The sequence below is a fragment of the Natator depressus genome, chromosome 1 (assembly GCF_965152275.1).
Source record: "Natator depressus isolate rNatDep1 chromosome 1, rNatDep2.hap1, whole genome shotgun sequence".
NCBI classification, from domain to species: domain Eukaryota; kingdom Metazoa; phylum Chordata; order Testudines; family Cheloniidae; genus Natator; species Natator depressus.
In genome coordinates this window covers 204,968,728-204,990,635 of record NC_134234.1, presented here as the reverse complement: position 1 = coordinate 204,990,635, position 21,908 = coordinate 204,968,728, and the positions used below count along the sequence as shown (strand labels likewise).

The 21,908-nt window shown below is 45.5% G+C and overlaps 1 pseudogene; it reads right to left on the bottom strand.

Annotated features, from left to right (window-relative positions):
* Positions 1-5,540: 5,540 nt before the first annotated feature.
* Positions 5,541-7,329, bottom strand: LOC141984440 (protein FAM200C-like; annotated as a pseudogene).
* Between the last annotated feature and the right edge of the window lie 14,579 nt (positions 7,330-21,908).

The following is a 21,908-nucleotide window of genomic DNA, read 5'->3' as shown; positions in this document are numbered from 1 at the left end:
CCCAGAGCAGGACCAATCCCAGCTAAATCATCCCAGCCAGGGCTTTCTCAAGCCTGACCTTAAAAACTTCTAAGGAAGGGGATTCCACCACCTCCCTAGGTAACGCATTCCAGTGTTTCACCACCCTCCCAGTGAAAAAGTTTTTCCTAATATACAACCTAAATCTCCCCCACTGCAACTTGAGACCATTACTCCTTCTTCTGTCATCTGCTATCACTGAGAATAGTCTAGATCCATCCTCTTTGGATCCACCTTTCAGGTAGTTAAAAGCAGCTATCAAATCCCCCCTCATTCTTCTCTTCCGTAGACTAAACAATCCCAGTTCCCTCAGCCTCTCCTCATAAGTCATGTGTTCCAGACCCCTAATCATTTTTGTTGCCCTTCGCTGGACTCTCTCCAATTTCTCCACATTCTTCTTGTAGTGTGGGTCCCAAAACTGGACACAGTACTCCAGATGAGGCCTCACCAGTGTCGAATAGAGGGGAACGATCACGTCCCTCAATCTGCTGGCAATGCCCCTTCTTATACACCCCAAAATGCCATCTTGGCAACAAGGGCACACTGTTGACTCATATCCAACTTCTCGTCCACCGTCACTCCTAGGTCCTTCTCTGCAGAGCTGCTGCTTAGCCATTCGGTCCCTAGTCTGTAGCGGTGCATTGGATTCTTCCGTCCTAAGTGCAGGACTCTGCACTTGTCCTTTTTGAACCTCATCAGATTTCTTTTGGCCCAATCCTCTAATTTGTCTAGGTCCCTCTGTATCCTATCCCTACCCTCCAGCATATCTACCACTCCTCCCAGTTTAGTGTCATCCGCAAACTTGCTGAGGGTGCAATCCACACCATCCTCCAGATCATTAATGAAGATATTGAACAAAACCGGCCCCAGGACCGACCCTTGGGGCACTCCGCTAGATACCGGCTGCCAACTAGACATGGAGCCATTGATCACTACCCGTTGAGCCCGACAATCTAGCCAACTTTCTACCCACCTTGTAGTCCATTCATCCAGCCCATACTTCTTTAACTTGCTGACAAGAATACTGTGGGACACTGTGTCAAAAGCTTTGCTAAAGTCGAGGAATAACACGTCCACTGCTTTCCCTTCATCCACAGAACCAGTTATCTCATCATAGAAGGCAATTAGATTAGTCAGGCATACTTGCCCTTGGTGAATCCATGCTGACTGTTCCTGATCACTTTCCTCTCCTCTAAGTGCTTCAGAATTGATTCCTTGAGGACATGCTCCATGATTTTTCTGGGGACTGAGGTGAGGCTGACCGGCCTGTAGTTCCCAGGATCCTCCTTCTTCCCTTTTTTAAAGATGGGCACTACATTAGCCTTTTTCCAGTCTTCCGGGACTTCCCCCGATCGCCATGAGTTTTCAAAGATAATGGCCAATGGCTCTGCAATCACATCCGCCAATTCCTTTAGCACTCTCGGATGCAACGCATCCAGCCCCGTGGACTTGTGCACGTCCAGTTTTTCTAAATAGTCCCGAACCACTTCTTCCTTCACAGAGGGCTGGCCACCTCCTCCCCATGCTGTGCTGCCCAGTGCAGTAGTCTGGGAGCTGACCTTGTTCGTGAAGACAGAGGCAAAAAAAGCATTGAGTACATTAGCTTTTTCCACATCCTCTGTCACTAGGTTGCCTCCCTCATTCAGTAAGGGGCCCACACTTCCCTTGGCTTTCTTCTTATTGCCTACATACCTGAAGAAACCCTTCTTGTTACTCTTAACATCCCTCGCTAGCTGCAACTCCAGGTGTGATTTAGCCTTCCTGATTCCATTCCTACATGGCCGAGCAATATTTATATACTCATCCCTGATCATTTGTCCAATCTTCCACTTCTTGTAAGCCTCTTTTTTGTGTTTAAGATCAGCAAGGATTTCACTGTTAAGCCAAGCTGGTCGCCTGCCATATTTACTATTCTTTCTACACATCGGGATGGTTTGTCCCTGTAACCTCAGTAAGGATTCTTTAAAATACAGCCAGCTCTCCTGGACTCCTTTTCTCCTCATGTTATTCTCCCAGGGGATCTTGCCCATCAGTTGCCTGAGGGAGTCAAAGTCTGCTTTTCTGAAGTCCAGGGTCCGTATTCTGCTACTTTCCTTTCTTCCTTGTGTCAGGATCCGGAACTCGACCATCTCATGGTCACTGCCTCCCAGGTTCCCATCCACTTTTGCTTCCCCTACTAATTCTTCCCGGTTTGTGAGCAGCAGGTCAGGAAGAGCTCTGCCCCTAGTTGGTTCCTCCAGCACTTGCACCAGGAAATTGTCCCCTACATTTTCCAAAAACTTCCTGGATTGTCTGTGCACCGCTGTATTGCTCTCCCAGCAGATATCAGGATGATTGAAGTTGCCCATGAGAACCAGGGCGTGTGATCTAGTAGCTTCTGCGACTTGCCGGAAGAAAGCCTCGTCCACCTCATCCCCCTGGTCCGGTGGTCTATAGCAGACTCCCACCACGACATCACCCTTGTTGCTCACACTTCTAAACTTAATCCAGAGACTCTCAGGTTTTTCTGCAGTTTCATACTTGAGCTCTGAGCAGTCATACTGCTCCCTTACATACAGTGCAACTCCCCCACCTTTTCTGGCCTCCCTGTCCTTCCTGAACAGTTTATACCCATCCATGACAGTACTCCAGTCATGCGAGTTATTCCACCAAGTCTCTGTTATTCCAATCACATCATAATTCCCTGACTTTGCCAGGACCACCAGTTCTCCCTGCTTGTTTCCCAGGCTTTGTGCATTTGTATATAGGCACTTGAGATAACCCGCTGATCGCCCCTCGTTCTCAGTATGAGGCAGGAGCCCTCCCCTCTCACACGCTCCTGCTCGTGCTTCCTCCCCGTATCCCGCTTCCCCACTTACCTCAGGGCTTTGGTCTCCTTCCCCCGGTGAACCTAGTTTAAAGCCCTCCTCACTAGGTTAGCCAGCCTGCTCGCAAAGATGCTCTTCCCTCTCTTTGTTAAGTGGAGCCGGTCTCTGCCTAGCACTCCTCCTTCTTGGAACACCATCCCATGGTTGAAGAATCCAAAGCCTTCTCTCTGACACCACTTGCGTAGCCATTCATTGACTTCCACGATTCGACGATCCCTACCCCGGCCTTTTCCTTCCACGGGGAGGATGGACGAGAACACCACTTGCGCCTCATACTCCTTTATCCTCCTTCCCAGAGCCACGTAGTCTGCAGTGATCCGCTCAAGGTCATTCTTGGCGGCATCATTGGTGCCCACGTGGAAAAGCAGGAAGGGGTAGTGGTCCGAGGGCTTGATGAGTCTCGGCAGACTCTCCGTCACATCGCGAATCTTAGCCCCTGGCAAGCAGCAGACTTCTCTGTTTTCCCGGTCAGGGTGGCAGATAGATGACTCAGTCCCCCTGAGGAGAGAGTCCCTGACCACCACCACCCGCCTCCTTCTCTTGGGAGTGGTGGTCGTGGAACCCCCAACCTTAGGACAGTGCATCTCATGCCTTTCAACTGGTGGAGTCTCCTTCTGCTCCCTTCCCCCAGACATATCATCTGGTCCACTCCCCACAATGGTACCTGTGGAGAGAACATGAAAACGGTTACTTACCTGTATCTGCGTTGCTGGTACATGGACGTTTCCCCTTCTTCTTCTGGAGATCACATGTTGCCAAATTTCTTCACCGTCCTCCTGTCCCCGCTGCGCAGCCTGCTCTGAATCTTCAGAACCTTGTGCCTGTAGAAGCATATCCTGACATCTGTCCAGGAAATCTTCAGTTTCTCTTATGGAACGCAGGGTCGATACCTGTTGCTCCAGACCTTGAACCTTCTCTTCCAATATGGAGACCAGCTTGCACATTGTACACACAAAGTCGCTTCTGTCCTGTGGAAGAAAGACAAACATGGCACATCCAGTGCAGGTCACAACAGCTGAACACTCCCCATCCATATTACCATCCTACTACGAGCTTCCTCAGGAGATGCACTAATTACTCAGAGAAGTCGTTAGGGTGTAAGCCTCAGTGAGCTCACCCCAGGCGAACTCCCAGGCAAACTCCTGCTGTTTGCTGCTCTGCTGTCCCCCGCTGCTCAGCTGGTTCCCCGCCACTCAGCTGGTTCGCGGAGCACCAGCTTTTTTAAACAGCCAGGCTCACCTGAAACAAAACACTCCCAACTCCCGCCCTTTTCAGCCAACCAATCAAGCACTTGCTCAAACTTTCAAGCTGCCCTCACTACAAACACTCCGATCCTCTCACCAAACACACACTCAGATACCCAGATACTCACCAACACAGATCCCAGGCAAACTCCTGTGTTGTAGAGTGAATCTGTGCTTTATGATATGCACAATAATTTTTTTACTGTAGGGTTCTCATCAAAGTTGAACTCCTTGTTAGTTTGATACAACGTGCCCAAAGTTGGGGGCTCATAGCACCTGACTGTGTTATGGTGGTATATCTTAAGGCAAGTGAGGCAAAGGAAGGAGGAGGGCAAGACTTGCCCTTAACTCAGAGGCAGAGAAGACAGTGCTAGCCTCCCAACAGAGCTTATGATCCAAGGTGGACCTTATTTGAGTTCACTGAACCCCAGATAATCCAGTGGTATGGGCTAATTTCAGTGGCCATTGTGCACTGTAGCCAGGGGGCGTGGCCTCCCTCTGAGTTTGACAGGGAGGGATGGCCACACACTCACTGGTGGGCGGAACCAGGAAGTCCACGCCCATCCTGCCAGAAGTAGAGGGGCAGGACAGGAACAGAAACTACAAAAGGCTAGCCCTGCAACTCAGTTCGGCTGGAGCTGCTAAGGGAGATAGATGCTCCCCATCCACTGCTGGAGTGGGGAGCCGAAGAGGACCTCTGATGCCCCAAGAACTCATCAGATGTTCCAGAGCTGCCAGACACCCAAGATACCAAGGAGCTGCTAGGACTGCCACTGGCAGTGTACCCCGGGGAGACAGAGGATGACCCTGAGATTCAGGTACACCCCGAGGGAAGGATTGAAAGTAGCCCAGGGACAGCTGACTCTAGTCTAGCTGCATTGCTGCCTGAATTCAGGTCAGCGTGTTGCAGCTGGATTCCCCACTGATCCAGTGGCGAAACACTCCACCACAGTTAGGGCCCTGGGTTGGGACCCAGTGGAGTTGGGTGGTCCAGGAGGCCTGTGTTAGTCTATCATCCACCAGAACTAGGACATTAGACCCTTTATTGCTCTGCCCTGTGTAAGGGCCTGGGCTCCTAGACTATTCCCTGCTCTGCCCTGCCTAAGGGCTGAGCTCCTAGACTGTTTGGTACTGTACACTGACTGAGGGCTGAGCCCCCTCAACCCAAACTTTTCGGCATCATGCCCCCGTTTTAATTTTCGAGAAACCCTCACGCCCCCCACCTCTCCTTTACCATCATGCAACCCCCCTTTTAACAAATTCAATTCATAATTTAAAATTAAAAATAAACACAAAAACTTGGTATACATTTTTTTATTTAAAATTAAAAATAAGCACAAATAGTTTTTCTTGGCAAAAAAAATTAATAAAAATGTAATTTAAAATAAGAAATAGCATAAACAAAATGAATTTAATGTGAAGGATGATGCTTCATGAGTTGGGAAATCCTAGGTTTGAAGGATGAAAGTGTGCAACGCAAATAGTTTTCAACATCCAGTCGATTCCTTTGTTTCATTTTTATTATGACTAAACTTGAAAAGCTATTTTCACAGAGGTACGTCAACAAAAATGGAAGAATAATACATAGCGCTTCTTCTCCAACTTTCGGGTAAATTGGGAAATATTTTATCCAAAATTCCTCCAGGCTTAAGTTTTCGAAAATATCTTTCGCACTCGAATCGTATTTCATTTCGAATGCTTGTTCTTACAATACTTCCGGCAATGAATCAACGTCAACGTTGAACGGATTACGTGCTAATTTATTAATGGGGTTGCCAGAAAAGTTGTCTGGAAAATAGCAGATGAATTCGTCAGCAAGGCAGTCCAGATGAAACACAATTTTGTTCTTCGCATCCTCTTTACAAAGTTCTTGGAAACCGTCATTTTCAGCAAGTGATGAAAATGTTGGAAAAGACGAAAAGTTAGGCGTCTGAGCTTGCGTTCAACGTTTCCAAAGCTTGATTTTTTCCATAAACTCTGTGATGGCATCGTGGTGCACTACAATGTTTGCAGCATTGTTTCCTTACAGCTTCAAATTGAGATTGTTCAAAGATTCACAAATGTCCACGAAGTATGCCAGTGAAAGTTGAAATGTTTGGTCCGTAAATGCACGATATAACTCTTCCTTTTTCTGTTGCTTGAGGAAAATTTCCACTTCGTCTTTCAGTTTGAATAATCTCGAAAGCATGTTCCCTTTGGAAAGCCATCGTACCTCCACGTGAAACAAAAGAATATCATGATTCGTTCCCAAAGCCATGCAAAGAGCTGCAAAAAGTCTTTTATTTAAAGCGCTGTTGTTCACAAAATTGACAACTTTGATGGCCAAATTCAACGAGTCACGTAGGTCATCTGGAAGGGTTTTAGCAGCCAATGCTTGTCTGTGAATGACGCAATGAGTCGTAGTTATGGCAGGATTTTTTTCTTTCACCAACGTCACAAATTCAGAGTGAGAGACAAGCATTGCTGGAGCACCGTCTATGCATACACCAACCAATTTTTCCCATGAAAGTCCATTTTCTTCAAAAAAGTTGGAAACTATTTTCATAACATCAGAAGCCTTTGATGTGGTCGTCAATTCCTTCAAAAAAAGCAGTTCTTCTTTCACAGTTCCATCGTTAATTAATCGAACATAGACGAGCAACTGACAGCATTGTGCTACATCAGTGGTATCGTCGCACTGAATTGCGAAAAAAGGAGAAGCTTTCACTGCTTCCACAACTTGCAGTTTTAGATCTTTCACCATGTCATTGATGTGACGTTTCATGAAATTGTCGGAAAGCGAAATTTCTGATATTTTTTCTTGCCTTCGCACCAAGCACAATATCAGCTGCTTTCAATAAGCAAGGCTTCACAAGAGTTTCTCCTATTATGTGTACTTTCTTGGCTTTAGCAATGAGCAATGACAATTCATAAGATGCTTCTACCACTTTGGCTGACGCTTGATGAAAAGTTCCAGTAGTGTCCAGCTTCATGCATTTTAAATTTTGAAGTTTAGCAGCAAAAAACTCTTTTGGTTTGTCTTTCAAAGCACTGTGGTTCTTTGTCAAGTGTTGCTCAAGACAACTAGGTCTCAAGGCATCATTGCTGAGAACTGCGTGCCATACTATGCATTGAGGATGATCGATTCCTTTTTTTTCCATGACGGTGAAACCATACTTAATGTAGTCTTCATCGTACTTCCTTTTCTTAATCACAGCCATAATATAAGAATAAAAAAAATCTATAAAAATAATTTTCCTGATTTGTGAATAATAATGGACACAAGTTAATTTGACAGGTTTCAGACTAACAGCCGTGTTAGTCTGTATTCGCAAAAAGAAAAGGAGTACTTGTGGCACCTTAGAGACTAACCAATTTATTTGAGCATAAGCTTTCGTGAGCTACAGCTCGCTTCATCGGATGCAATTTGAGTTAATTTGAATTACTGCAAACGTTTATTTACTTCTACTATTACGTTCTATATATACACCCCACCAACAGTCCAGCAAGTAGCCGGTCTTGCATGGTGAGTGGTGGAGGTAACCACTCCCACGATAGAACAGTCTCGAACACTCTCGTGAGCAGGCTAGGAAGTTTTAAAAAGTTCCATTGCTTTCTACATTGTTCTTCGGCCTCCCCAGCAACCAAAACAGCACGCCTACACATCGAAAGGCAAAAAAATAAAAAATATTCGCATTTCATGGTATGAAATTTGAAAACATTGCAGTTATATACTTTTATTTATAGTTGTATTTTTATTATTATTTTACCTTTATTTTTGTCTCTGTACACTTGTCTACTCATAATCAAAAACGAGAAGATTGTTAATACTTTATTGTAGTTAAATAATATAGGCCTGTAATTGGACAATTTTGTGAATAGTTATGTATACAGAAATATGAATAATGTATTGTCTGTTGGTCTATTAAATAAATAAATAAATAAATAAATTTTACACTGATAAATTTTTTTTTTCGTTATGAAAATTTCACAGCCTCACACCCCCCTTGGAATTTCTTCATGCCCCCCAGGGGGGGCGCCTTCCCCAGTTTGGGAACCGATGCCCTAGATTGTTCCCTGCTCTACCATGCCTGAGGGCTCAGCTCCTAGATTATTTACTGCTCCCCCTGGCCTAAGGGCCTAGGCTCCTAGACTGGTTGCTCCTTTGCCCTGCCCGAGGGCTTGGCTCCTAGACTATTGACTGTTCTTTCCTGCTCGAGGGCCAGAACTCTAGACAGCTAGGGCTCTACCCTGCCTGAAGGCTTGAGCCCCAGAGGCTGAATACTGCCCAGCCCAGCTCAGAGGGCCTGGGCATCAAAGACATCTAATTTTCCCTTTACCAGATTGCCTTTCTAGGAACGAGACAGCAAGGAGGCTTGGCCTTCCTCTGAGATCGACAAGGAGGGATGGCCACACACTCCTACATGCATCTATGTAATAAGATGAGGGGTCATCTTGAGAGGGTGAACACACAGGACCTCTTAGTCCCCACCAGGATTGCCAGCATCAAGATCCCCTAGGTCCTGGATCTGTTCAAAAGAGCATGATACAACTTGTATCATCCAGTCTGTTGCCTCCCATGATCTGGAAGACTTGCTAAATGCCATGGTGAGGAGGACAACCAAATACTTTTTTCCATGGAGAGCAACAAAGAACTGGACAATGTCCACTTTCCATCAGGGCTAGTGTATTGCCAACTTCCTGATTTTATTACACGTCTTGTGATATTTGATGTTTCACTTAAAGCCACAGCTCCTGGGTCATGTGAATATGTGAGTATCTCAGCTTTCATTCTTTTAAGAAGGCAGTTTCTAGCTTTGTGGCTGTGAAGCTGGAAAATATCAATCCTAAAAGCTTTAAAAAAAAGAAGGAAAATGAAAATGGTTTCAAATTTACTATTTTTAAAATATGATTTTGAAGCCAATTTTATGATTTTTGTGGGGCCTGATGTGGTTTTTTGAAGTTCGGAGTTGGTAATACTGATAATATAAATGGCAAAACTAATCAACTTCTGATATGCATAATGCTGATAGGCTGAGATCTCATATTCAGTTACATGAAGACATCTAACTAGTGTGCAGCTGCCGCTAGAAAAGTCAATAGGATGCAGGATACATTAAAAATTGGTCAGATGTGTACCTGGGACTCCTGAGGAAGCCAAAATTGTTGACTTCCACAGAGGATACTTCAGAAGAGAAATCAGATAGCTTTTCTCATTGTTTTGTTTGGTGCCATTATACATTTTTCTATAATTATAAAAATACTTATTAATCGGTTGAGATCTTTGGTTATTGAGAATCTCTTTAAATCTAGTCAGACTGTGTGTGTGTGTGTGTGTATTAAAGTCCTGCATGAATGCATATGATAGGTTATTATTTGTGTGACTTTAGCTTATGTGGACATAGCTCATGGGAAATTTGGTTCCCAATTATGTGGCTTATGGAGGGATTTGTAGGCAGCCAGGGATCTTTAGAAAGTGTTTTTCTGCAGATTTCTTTAGCAATGTTATAGATTTTAGTTAATCTTTGAGCACTATCAGTGCAGTAAAGTTGCTCTTTACTGACAGCCTTCTTCCGGGTGAATGGCACGGCTTGGAGCTGCACTGGCAAGTAGAATGAAAGGCAAGGAATAATATGTTGTAGCTGCATGTTTGATAATATATCTATTAGTTCGTATGTGGAATGGATGCCTAACAGTAACTATTATAAAAGGGGAATGTGGAGGTGAAAGCCCCACCCTGAGCAAGGGGAAAACAGCAGATACCTTCAGAGGCAGTTCACTGGCTTTTCAAATCCTTTTTTCACTCTTTTAAGGGTATCTTTTGATCACTTGCTATGGCCTCTACCGCCTTTATATTATTTAGGACATCGATGTTCAGATCAAAATGGACCAAAATTTGGGATCCTGAACTCCCCACTACTACTGGATACCTAGTTAGCTACAGCTGGAAAAAATGCCCTCTTCTGCCTTTGGTTGGCCATGGCACCATGCCCCATCTTACTAGACTTGGATATCACCATGGTGTTCCATTCATTCATGACCTCTGGGGTTGGTTATTACAGTTTACTAGTACCTGAGAAGGAAACTTTCAGCTCTAAAATAAAAAGTTCCAGTTGGTTCCAAATGGAGCAGCTCACTTACTTAGCAACACAGGCCACTGAAAGCATATCAACCCAGCATCCACTTCTTTTTATAGGCAACTAGTTGAATAATCTGCAAGATTTCAGTCCTCATTTTCAGAGCCCTTCTAGGGATAAGCCCATCCGATCTGAAGAATATTCACTTTGCATGATTTTAGTCATGTGTGTACAGAAAACAGAGCTTTCTCAGCAACGGGGGGATCTGATTTAATGCACTGCCACGTTCCTTTGTATGATAACTAAATTCTTACTGCTGTTGTTTGACAATCATATTACTGCAGTGACCCGAGCAGCTTTTTACCATCTACATCTGGTGGGAGGTTTGACCTTTTCATTCGGGTGCTAATATAGTTTGCGGATGAAAGAAAGCTGGGAGGTATTGCCAATTTAGAGAAGGACCGGAATATCATACAGGAGGATCTGGATGACCTTGTAAACTGGAGTAATAGTAATAGAATAAAATTTAATAGGGAGAAGTGTAAGGTCATGTATTTAGGGATTAATAACAAGAATTTTAGTTATAAGCTGGGGACGCATCAATTAGAAGTAACAGAGGAGGAGAAGGACCTTGGAGTATTGGTTGACCACAGGATGACTATTCAAAATGTATTGGCTGCCACAGAGGTAGTGCAAGATGGGGGCCTTGTTTTCTGATGTTTGTTGGCACTGTAATAAAGAATAAGTAGCCCTGATGCATTTGCTATGGGACTGTGTGTTGGGGTGTGCGTAGCCCGCACTAGGCAAGAAAGGGTTAATCCCACACTATGGGTGGAGGAAGTCCCGCCCCCTCAGACCATGCTGGGCATGTACCAACTGCTGTGCTAGTATAAAAAAGAGCAGCTCAGCTCAGTCTGGGCTGGCCACTGAGGAGGAAACATGCTTGGTGGAGGCTTCAGGCCAGGAGCCACTATAGCCCCTGACTGTGGGAACCAGAGATCCCAGGGACCAGACTGGAGACCTGCTACGTACAGTCAATCAGTGGGAGTCAGAGTTCCAGGGAGCTACCTGTGCCAGGGAACCAGAAACCCCAATGATATATGGACTACAGCTTCAGGAAACAGGGTAGGAAGTAGCCCAGGGAGGCGGAGTAAGTGGTATCTCCCACCCATGTAAGGTCAGTGTGTTGCAATAAGATCCCTGCTGACTGGGTGGTGAACACACTCGCTGCTGACAGGGTCCTGGGCTGGGACCTGGTGAAGATGGGAGGGCCTGGGTCCTCCTACCCTGGCCACCACCACTCCTTTGGTGGCGGCCTCCAGATCTGGCCATGATGCCATGTGACCCTGAACACAAGGGCTGTAATATTGACTCTGGCCATTAGGCAACACAGCCCTGAACTCCAGGACAGCCATATTGACTCTGGCCATTAGGCCGTACAGTGCTGAACTCCAGGACAGCCATATTGACTCTGACCATTAGGCTGTACAGTGCTGAACTCCAGGACAGCCATATTGACTCTGGCCATTAGGCCGTACAGTGCTGAATCCAAGGGCAGCCATAGAGACTTTGACAATTAGGCTGTGCTGCCCGGAACCCAAGGGTGGCTATGTTGACTCTGGCAATTAGGCCACAAATCCCTGAATCCAATGGCAGAATTATTGACTCTGGATTTTGAGACACACTATCTTGAGTTCAAGGACAGTCTGGTAGACAGCAACTGTGGTGCTCTCACAACACTGATCCACCCTGAAAGGGGGTGGGGTGCACATACACCATGACAAACTGTCCAACAGCCAGGCAGCTGTGAAAAGAATTGGATACAAAAGTGTCAGCAACCAAACATCAGCTAAAAATTATATCCTAATATATACCAAGTGCATAATTTTATAAAAATGGAGTAGGCTTATTCCTGAAATTCAGCAGTGATATTCAGACCTGTCCGATTTAGCATCAAAAGAAAGTATAGCTTATTAACACAGAGAACAATTATATGAATTCAAAGAAATTTGGACCCTATTTCTTGATATATTTGGATAAAGAATGCTGAGCTTGCCCAATAATGCCAGACTTCCATTCCACCTGACCTCTCTGCTTTTTCCCTTCCTCTTCCCACACCATCTCCTCTCTGCTTTTTTTTGCCCATTTGGGTATGCCTTTTTATTATTACCCCGGCCTAACATGTTTTGTCTGTGTGATACCATTGGATTTTGTGTTGTCTGGTCTTGCAGCTTCAACAAGTTGTAAAGTTGCATAATTTTATGGGCTATCCTATGAAACGTGAGCTATTTGGTGACATATACAAGCTATAGGTCATTTTCCTTTTTATATTTTTGTGTTTCTTTTTAAAAATTAATAAAAAATTAATCACAAAAAAAAAGAAAAGGAGGACAGGATAAAGCACTGGAGAGTGTAGCGAGGAGAACTGGCTGCAGGTGGGAGCTGCAGTTGGCCGATAAGATGTGATCTTCTAGATCTTTTAATCTAATTTACACAATTCCATAATTGGTCCTTTTTCTACATAGATTTCATGCTTCCTTCACTACCATCACTTTATTCTCTATTTGCCAATACAGACACACCCTTCTCTTCTTTCCTCTGTTAGCTCATATGTTACCAACATTGCACCAGCTGCAGTGAACCTCTTTATTATGTATGTCAGCACTGTCCTGGCTGGGGTCAATAATGGTTTGTGTACTCCGTGGCTATACACATTTTTCTCATTCATGTTAATGAGATCTATATAGCCAGATGTGTCAAGGTTCTAAAAGTGTAAAACTGATGACATAATCATAGTACAGTCTATGGGAATATTACAGGGGGATTAGGATATTATCAACAAATCAGGTTCTAAGTATTGTTGTGTTGAACTAGGAGTGTTTTCAATTAATTTGTAATTAAATAAAGGAAGCAATTTAGTGAGCTCGGAGAGATATTCCAGCAAAAGGTTTATCTCATCAGTCTCAACCTCACATTCCTCCCGAACAGGATCATTGTTTAGATCTTGGACATGTTACATGATCCGACCTATAGGAGTAATTTAATAAAATGTCAATATTTTCCTTCTATTAACCCACAGTGTCATGTTGAATGGACAAAGCTGCCTCTGCCTCCCCTCAAGGCCCCCATCAACTCCAAATCTGCAGCCTCTTTGACTGGTTGGACAGGTGTTACCACTAAGGAGCCTGGGGCTTTCAAACACAGACAAACCAGACGTTTTCTGAAGTATACACAGAAGAGCATTGAAGTATGGTAGAATGGAGATGAAGCAAGGGAGGGAAGTGATAGCTAGGGGGTGACAGACTGGGACAGAGTGAAGTCCCATGATGCTTTTGAAATGGAAAAAGCGGAGTCAAACTAAAAATAAATTCCAGCCTACAACAATCAGATTTGCTTGAATGTTATTTTTAATATCCTTTTTCAGACAGATCCAGAAGCTTAAGGTGGCATGAGAGGGTCTGTAAGGAGACGAGTGATTCAAGAATACATTTGCTGTATGAAAATTTTGCACAAGCAAGAGTTAGAATATGTCACATGCATGCACAGGTTTTAGGGCAACAACAGGGCATATGCACAAAAACACACATGCACAAATGGAGTTTGGCCCTGAGCGTTATGTGACTTTTTTTCTTTTTCACAGTATTTATTCCATCACTGTGTTTAAGAGGACATAGAAAAAGTTGGGGACAAGGAGAATAAGATGGCAGGAGGTGACAAGAAGAAGCAGAAGGAGGATTAGGAGAGGATTAAAAGAGGAGAAGAAAGGAGTCAAGGGAGTGAGGTGGCAGCAGATTGTAAAGAGATGGAGCAGGGAGAGAACTGAAGAATAAAGATGGAGGGGATTAGGAAGTGAAGGAGGGAGGGAATGAAGTAGGCGGGGACTAGACGGCCACAGAGTGGGAAGGGAAATAGCATGTTTTAATTGAGTTTTGAAAGACTGTCTGAAAACTGATGACAAATCATTTGGAAATCATTTCCAAAAGATTCCTTACAGAATTAACAAGCAGTCCAATGTTAAACAATAAACTGGATGATTCATGCAGAATTGTTGCATGGCAAGCATGAGAAATACAAGCAATATACTGACGGGTTTCAGAGTAGCAGCCATGTTAGTCTGTATCCGCAAAAAGAAAAGGAGTACTTGTGGCACCTTAGAGACTAACACATTTATTTGAGCATAAGCTTTCGTGAGCTACATCGTGATGCATCCGATGAAGTGAGCTGTAGCTCACGAAAGCTTATGCTGAAATAAATGTGTTAGTCTCTAAGGCGCCACAAGTACTCCTTTTCTTTAAGCAATATACTGATTTCCAAACACCTAAATCTGATCATATACATTTCTGTTTCAGAAAGAGTGAAATGTATGGTGATTGGAATTATCTGGATGGTATGGCAGCATACTTAGAAGGCTACAATATATGGACTAAATCCATATTATTGCTTAGAAGTTACTAGAATGAAGTACATTCCTGGTAGTTTGCTTCATCCATGGCCTCCTGTCACACTCTCCCCACTCACCTTCCCCTCCCTCATTCCTGCCCCTTCCATCTCCCCTCACTGTCACACTCACCACCACTCCCTTTCCCCTCTACCATTACTGCTGTTTCCATACCCTTGCTCTCATTGTAACGCTCACCCTCACTCACTTTCCCTTCCTCATAACTAAGGGCCCTACCAAATTCATGGCCATGAAAAACACATCACGGACCATGAAATCTGGTCTCCCCCCATGAAATCTGGTCTTTTACGTGCTTTTTACCCTATACTATACACATTTCACAGGGGAGACCAGTGTTTCTCAAATTGCGGGGCCTGACCCAAAAGGGAGGTGCAAGGGGGTCGCAAGGTTATTTTAGGGGGGGTCACAGTCACCCTTATTTTTGCACTGCCTTCAAAGCTTGGCAGTCAGAGAGTGGTGGTGGCTGTTGGCCAGGTGCCCAGCCCTGAAGGCAGCGCCCCACCAGCAGCAATGCAGAAGGGTGGCAATACCATGCCATGCCACCCTTCCTTCTACTCTGCTGCCTTCAGAGCTGGGTGGCTGGAGAGCGGCAGCTGCTGACTGAGGGCCAGCTCTGCAGGCAGCAGTGCAGAAGTAAGGATGGCAATACCATACCATGCCATCCTTCCTTCTGAGCTGCTGCTGGCAGCAGCTCTGCCTTCAGAGCTGGGCGACTGGAGACCAGTAGCTGCTAGCTGAAAGAGCAGCTTTGAAGGCAGGGCCACCGCCAGCAGCAGCGCAGAAGTAAAGGTAGCAGTACCGCAACCCCCCCTCCCCAAAATAACCTTGCAACCCCCCACAACTCCTTTTTGGGTCAGGACCCCTACAATTACAACGCTGTGACATTTCAGATTTAAATAGCTGAAATCATGAAATTTACAATTTTTAAAATCCTATGGCCGTGAAATTGACCCAAATGGACTGTGAATTTGGTAGGGCCCTACTCAACACCATGCTTCCATCAGCACTCAGTGTCTAATCAGTATTGGTAGCAGAGATAATCTGGGAAATCTGTCTGTACAGTTTATGAATTCTGTGTGAGATCATGAACCTTCTGTGTTTATCATTACCACGTTGCAAACTCTATTCTGAATATGCAGCCCTTTGCCTTCTCCGTAGTTCTGTCACCTCCATGTTGGACTGGAATTCCACAGGTGGCTGACAGTGCCCTGACAACCGATCTATTCAAGAGGGAAGCACCCTAGACAAAAGGCTGGCTCCTACCCAGGAGAAATGGTTTATCAGAGGAGAGGTTACCTGGCAATGAAGTCATCTAATAGGACTCTGTGGTCACCTGCTGAGGCTGATGAAGTCATCTGACTGGGGAGACTGGAAGGTGATAAAGGGCAGAAGCTGCTCTATTTGGTCTCTCTCTGCCATTTTTCACCAGTTTAAGATGAGGGAAGTTGCTGTAGCACCCAGATGGGGTGGGAGAAGCCTGCCTACCTACCTACGTATCTGAACACAGATGGCCCCCCCAAGGATTCCCCAGGGAAGGGTGGGTTGGAGAGGGAAAATGTGCATAGGGTTTATTATTTTTGCATAGATCTGTGTAATTTTTATGCTGTTTAAGAGCACAGCTGTGTTCAAGCTCTCTGCACAGCCTCTGTTACAAGCTACATGTGCTCCCAACAGAGTGAAACTGTAACCCAGAAGGCTCACCCTTTCAGTGGGATTCTGGGAGATGGTGTGTTTAAGTTACAGAGGGAGCTGAGGATTCAGTGCTAGTTCCAGGGGCTAGGCTGTGTGGTTGCAGCTTTCAGGAGAGGATGTTAGACAGAGGTTCTGCATTCAGAGAATGAGTTTATAGACCCCAAAACTGGGACAGTGCCTGGGGTCTGTGAAGACTTTGGAGGCTTTAAAACACATGAGGATGCAGAGGCTGGGATTCCCCCCACAACAATCAGATGGGCAGCCAGCAGTGGGAACCTGACCAGATGTGTGGCAGAGGGATAGTGCCTTCGGTCGTGCTAGGGAGGGAGCACTAAGAAACAATACTTATACCTTTAAAACAACCCGGTGTATATATCTACTAATGCTGGCCAGCCTTCATCAGTAGCGCTCTAGAGGGCAGGGCCATCTTAGATCATGGGATTTTCATCAAATTTTCCCCAAAAAACTTTCCCTCTGGGCTAGCTTCAAGTAGCTTTCAGCCTCCAAGGATAATTTTTCAGAAAGTTACGAGCATATGAAAACAGGGCATACAATTAAGCTTATACTTAGCCCCAGTATGCTAAGCATATTAAGCATATGAAAAGAAGGCTTATAATGACATAACCTTCCTACTGGTGGAACAGGTAGCCCTGCCTTTTATTAAGATTGCCCAATGCTTCCCATAATAAGACACTATTTTTAATTGCTTATAATTTTGCCAAAACTTAATGATTTTCAACTGAAAATTTCCATACCAGGTGTGACAAAGTTCCTCCTCTACCTTGGTGGGTCTTATGCTTATTGGCGGATTTGCTCGCCTTGGAGCTTCACGGCAGCCCTCAAGTTGGCCGTTTTCGTGAACCCACAGTCCAGGTCAACTCCTCCTGTGTCTGACCAGGAGTTGGGAGGATTTGGGAGGAACCCGGGCCCGCTCTCTACTCTGGGTTCCAGCCCAGGGCCTTGTGGAATGCAGCTGTCTAGAGTGCCTCCTGGAACAGCTGTGTGACAGCTACAACTCCCTGGGCTACTTCCCCATGGCCTCCGCCCAACACCTTCTTTATCCTCACCATAGGACCTTCCTCCTGGTGTCTGATAATGCTTGTACTCAGTCCTCCAACAGTATGCGTTCTCACTCTCAGCTCCTAGCGCCTCTTGCTCCCAGCTCCTTACACGTGCACCACAAACTGAAGTGAGCTCCTTTTAAAACCCAGGTGCCCTGATTAGCCTGCCTTAATTGATTCTAGCAGCTTCTTGATTGGCTGCAGGTGTTCTAATCAGCCTGTCTGTCTTAATTGTCTCCAGAAGGTTCCCGATTGTTCTGGAACCTTCCCTGTTACCTTACCCAGGGAAAAGGGACCTACTTAACCTGGAGCTAATATATCTGCCTTCTGTTACTCTCCTGTAGCCATCTGGCCTGACCCTGTCACACAGGTGTCTGCTTCTGGCTCCAACTGAATTTTTTGAGAGTTTCAGCTAACATGGTTCAGCTGTTTTTAAGAACAAGATTAGGGGAAAGTATGTTTTATCATATTTTTTTAAAAAAAAAAATTCTGGCGACCTTTTCTTTGAGAAGTTCTAGTGCTCCCTTGCTTTGGAGAAGAGACTTGAAATTTGGAAGGGAGGTAGACTTTGTGCCAGGGATATGCCTTTTGCTGTCCTAGTGAAAACTCACCCAAAGTTGGCCAAGTTGTATGCCTTTCAAAACTCTCAGTTTGCATATGCTCAGTAGAGATGTTGGAGTTTCACAGTTATCTTCACCAAAGATTCTGTGTGCACTGAACATGCTCCAGCCCAAGGCTCCAGGGCCCAAGCAGGACTTTCCTTGATGCTCATGTCTGCTGCAGGCTAGGCTTGCACTGCAACGCAAGCAGTCCCCCTGACCGTCTCTCCTGTGCTCTCGGTGATTCTCAACTGGCATCCAGGAAACACGGAGGAGAAGAGGGATAAGAACCAAAATGGGGGAGGGCAGTGGGAGTAGATTGTTGTGGAGACTGGGGGTGGGTGTTGCAGGGGGAGAGAAACAGAGATTGGAAGTTGGGGAAGGGAAGACTGGGACTGGCTGGGCAGGGAGACTTGGACTAGGAAATGACAGTGAGGGAGATTGGAACTGGCTGGGCAAGGGGGCTGGGACTGTGAGCCAGATGGGAAAAGGGGGAAGGATATGGGGACTGGGAACCAGTGGTGGTGAAGAAAGATTGAGATTGGATGAGGAAGTGAAGGGAGACTGGGACTGGCTACCAATGGCGGCGGGAAGAATGAGGACGGGGGCAAGAGGAGATAGATCTGACAAAGAGTTGGGATGTGGAGGGAGAACTGGGACTACCAAAGCAGAGTCTGGGACAAGAGCAGGAGAAAGGGTTTGGGGAGTGAGGTTGGATGAGGAGTCCAGGAAGGGAGATTGGAAGACAGAATGGGGAGCATGGGGCTTGTGGAGTTAAACAGATTGGATGAAGAGTCAGGAGGATGCAGGGGGACTAGGAGGCTACGACTGGCTTGGCAAGAAGACTGGGAGTTGGACACTGGGACAAGCAGCCAGGCATGAGGATGAGACCATACTGTGACAAGAACAAATTGAAGGGTATGTGGCAGATGGGGTCGAGCTTACAGGTCGGGGCGGAACAGGCAGAATGCTCTGAAATCACTAGAGTACACTCCCCTCCAGAACGTGCAAAAGAACCCACCATTCCTCTCTTCTCAGCAAATGTCTGTGAAATCCAAAGTGTGTTTCATCCCTTTCTAGTGCTGGTTCATGGAAAGGATGACAGCCAGTTACTGCTATGGGTTATTCCATTAGGTCAAGTGACGGAGGTTTGTGTAATGGATCTGAAGCTTCCAATCCTCCTGCTGAAGCATGTGGGTGTCAATATGATGACATGTGATGGATTTTCTGTTTAGTTTGTTTTTTTTTAAAAAAACTAGGAAATTACACACCAAAAAAGTACATTCAAGGAAAAAACAAGGTTGCAAAGCTGATCTCTCAAAAGTTAAATAAGGGACAAGGGGGCAGAGATAATGCTGCTATGAGAAATTTAACTCTGACTTTCCTAATGTTGATGTGGTGTTGCATTAGTGAATGTTTCTGCATGTAATATGGGATTCAGGAGTGAATTTGATTTTTCAGGCCCTGAGCCAGAGCGTACAGCCTGAGTGGGAATAGCTGCAACAAGGAGAGCGTGCCTTGAGCACCCCATCCCGCCCTCATGTAACTTCATGAAGAGTGTAGAGGTCATCTATTTCCAGAAGTACCTCTATCACAGCTATGGTAAAGCTCTCCCAACTGGACAATTACCAGGTTGCTGTGTTTGGTTCCCAGCATACTAGACCTCTGTGCTCTTAAGCTTCCCTTGGTCTGGGTAGGCTCTAGCACTGTCTCTTTTCTAGGCCTCTCTGGCACACTTCCTGGGCCCAGGTTCTACCTGTTACCCCTCCGCGGAAGTGGGATTTTGCAGCTCCACTACCATAGGCCCCCAGGACCAGTGCTGACCCTCCCAAGACACCCCAGTAGTGCCAATCTTATGGACACTCTGAATTTACAGTTCACCTCTTCGAAGATGCAACAGAGGAAGCACAAAACATGCAGGCTCCGCAAAGGGTTCCAAAAAAAATCAATCATTCTTTATTTTAAATAGCACAAGAAATACACAGATCCAGACAAAACAATAAACGCTCTGGACACATTTCCCTGCTTCAGTTTCCTCATCACACTTGAGCATTCTTTGGGCTTAGGTCAGAGTCTTCTGCCTAAGGCCTCCAGGATCCCCCCACACACACACACACACTCACCCCCTGGCTTCTCAGTTTGAGAAGGCTTCTCCTCTGAACCATAGACTCTCGCTTTGCAGCCAGCTTCTTTCTTCTTCAGCTCAGATGGTCTTGCAGTTAGAAAGAACCCCTCTGCTACAAAAGCATGCCCCTCTGTTCCTCTCTTCTGCCTAAGCTTTTTCTGGCTCTGTGTTCCTTTGAGTTTGCCTTCAAGTCTCTCATACTCTATGGATTTTTAAGGGCCAGCACTAACATCTGACCTCTTCGTTCTCCTCTTTGGGGAATTTCCACTCTCCAAAACCCAGCTTCCTGCAGAGAAGTTGGAGAACACTGGTTTCACCTATGATGTGGCCATCACATTCTCCCAAGTTGCTTCCATTTGAGTGAGCCATCAAGGTTTAACAAGCCTCCAGTGCCCTTGGTCAGAGAGATATGTGACACACCCCTTTCAGCAGATGGTGGATTCCATCTCTAATGCCTATAAGTTATAGATCTTAAGCAGGACCGGCTCCAGGCACCAGCAAACCAAGCAGGTGCCTGGGGCGGCAAATGTAAAGGGGCGGCAGGACGTCGGGTTCTGGGGCAGCAATCCGCCCTCGGCAGTGGCAGGAATTCAGCAGCCGCTCCATCACTGCGCATTTCACGCTCGGCGGCAATTCGGTGGCGGGGACACAACTCTTCTTCGATCGCCGGCAGCAATTTGGCAGCCGCACCGTCACTCCACCTCCATGTTCGGCGGCAAGATTTTTTGTTTTGTTTTTTTTTTACGCTTGGGGCAGCAAAAACACTGGAGCCGGCCCTGATCTTAAGCCAGAAGGGGCAATTGTGACCAGCTTGTCTGCCCTCCTGCACAGTGCAGTCTGCAAGACTTCCCTGAATAAGCTACTGTTAGAACTAGAGTCTCTATTTTAGAAAAACATCTAATCTTTAATTTAAAATTGCCAGTGATGGAGAATCCATCATAACCCTTGTTGGTTTCTTCCAATGGTTAATTAACCTCACTGTTAAAAATGTGTGGATTATTTCCAGTCTGAATTTCTCTAGCTTCAACTTCCAGCCACTGGATCTTGTTTTAGTTTTGTTTCCTAGATTAAAGAGCCTTAGTTCTAAGAATCCCTCACCTGAAATGATCTGAGTGAGCAAATATTTAATGATCCTGATGGTACAGCACTACAATAGAGTGTGCATCAAGCAGCAACCATATGCAATACTCCACTTAGCTATGTGTCTGCAGAGAGCATAAGAACAAAATGTTGAGGGGACAAATTTCAATTAAATTCCATGGGGTTATTATTATAAAGAGTGAGAAATGATCATTTTTAGAATGCTGAGAATTCCTCCAGCCTTGTAGTTTTATAAGCAAAATGGTCATTTGTAAATAGATCTCTCTTATTTTCATCAAGGCAGGTTAATTAAGAAGTACAGAGCGTGTGCGGTCAGTCACCCTAGATAAAAAAATCTGTGTCGAACCTTCGCCCTAATGTGAATTTCCTGACATGACAGATGGGATTGAGTGTCTGTTTATGCCGAGAGGAGTTTGCTAACATTTTTCCTCTAATTACTAATTATACCAGTGAAATGGGCTTTACGGCCAGAGTCCTGGAAATGTGAAACTTGATCATCAGAGATTTGTAGCAAAGATGGGAAATTGATGTGTGACATCAAACAGCTGACAAGGAGGCTAGGGCAGCCAGATGAACAGCAGCTGCTCAGAAGCGATCTGGAGGGGCTTCAGGAGGGGAGGGGGCAGCTGCTCAGAAGGGTTGCAGAGTTCATGGGGGGAGCAGCATGGAGGGGTTAGAGCCATTTT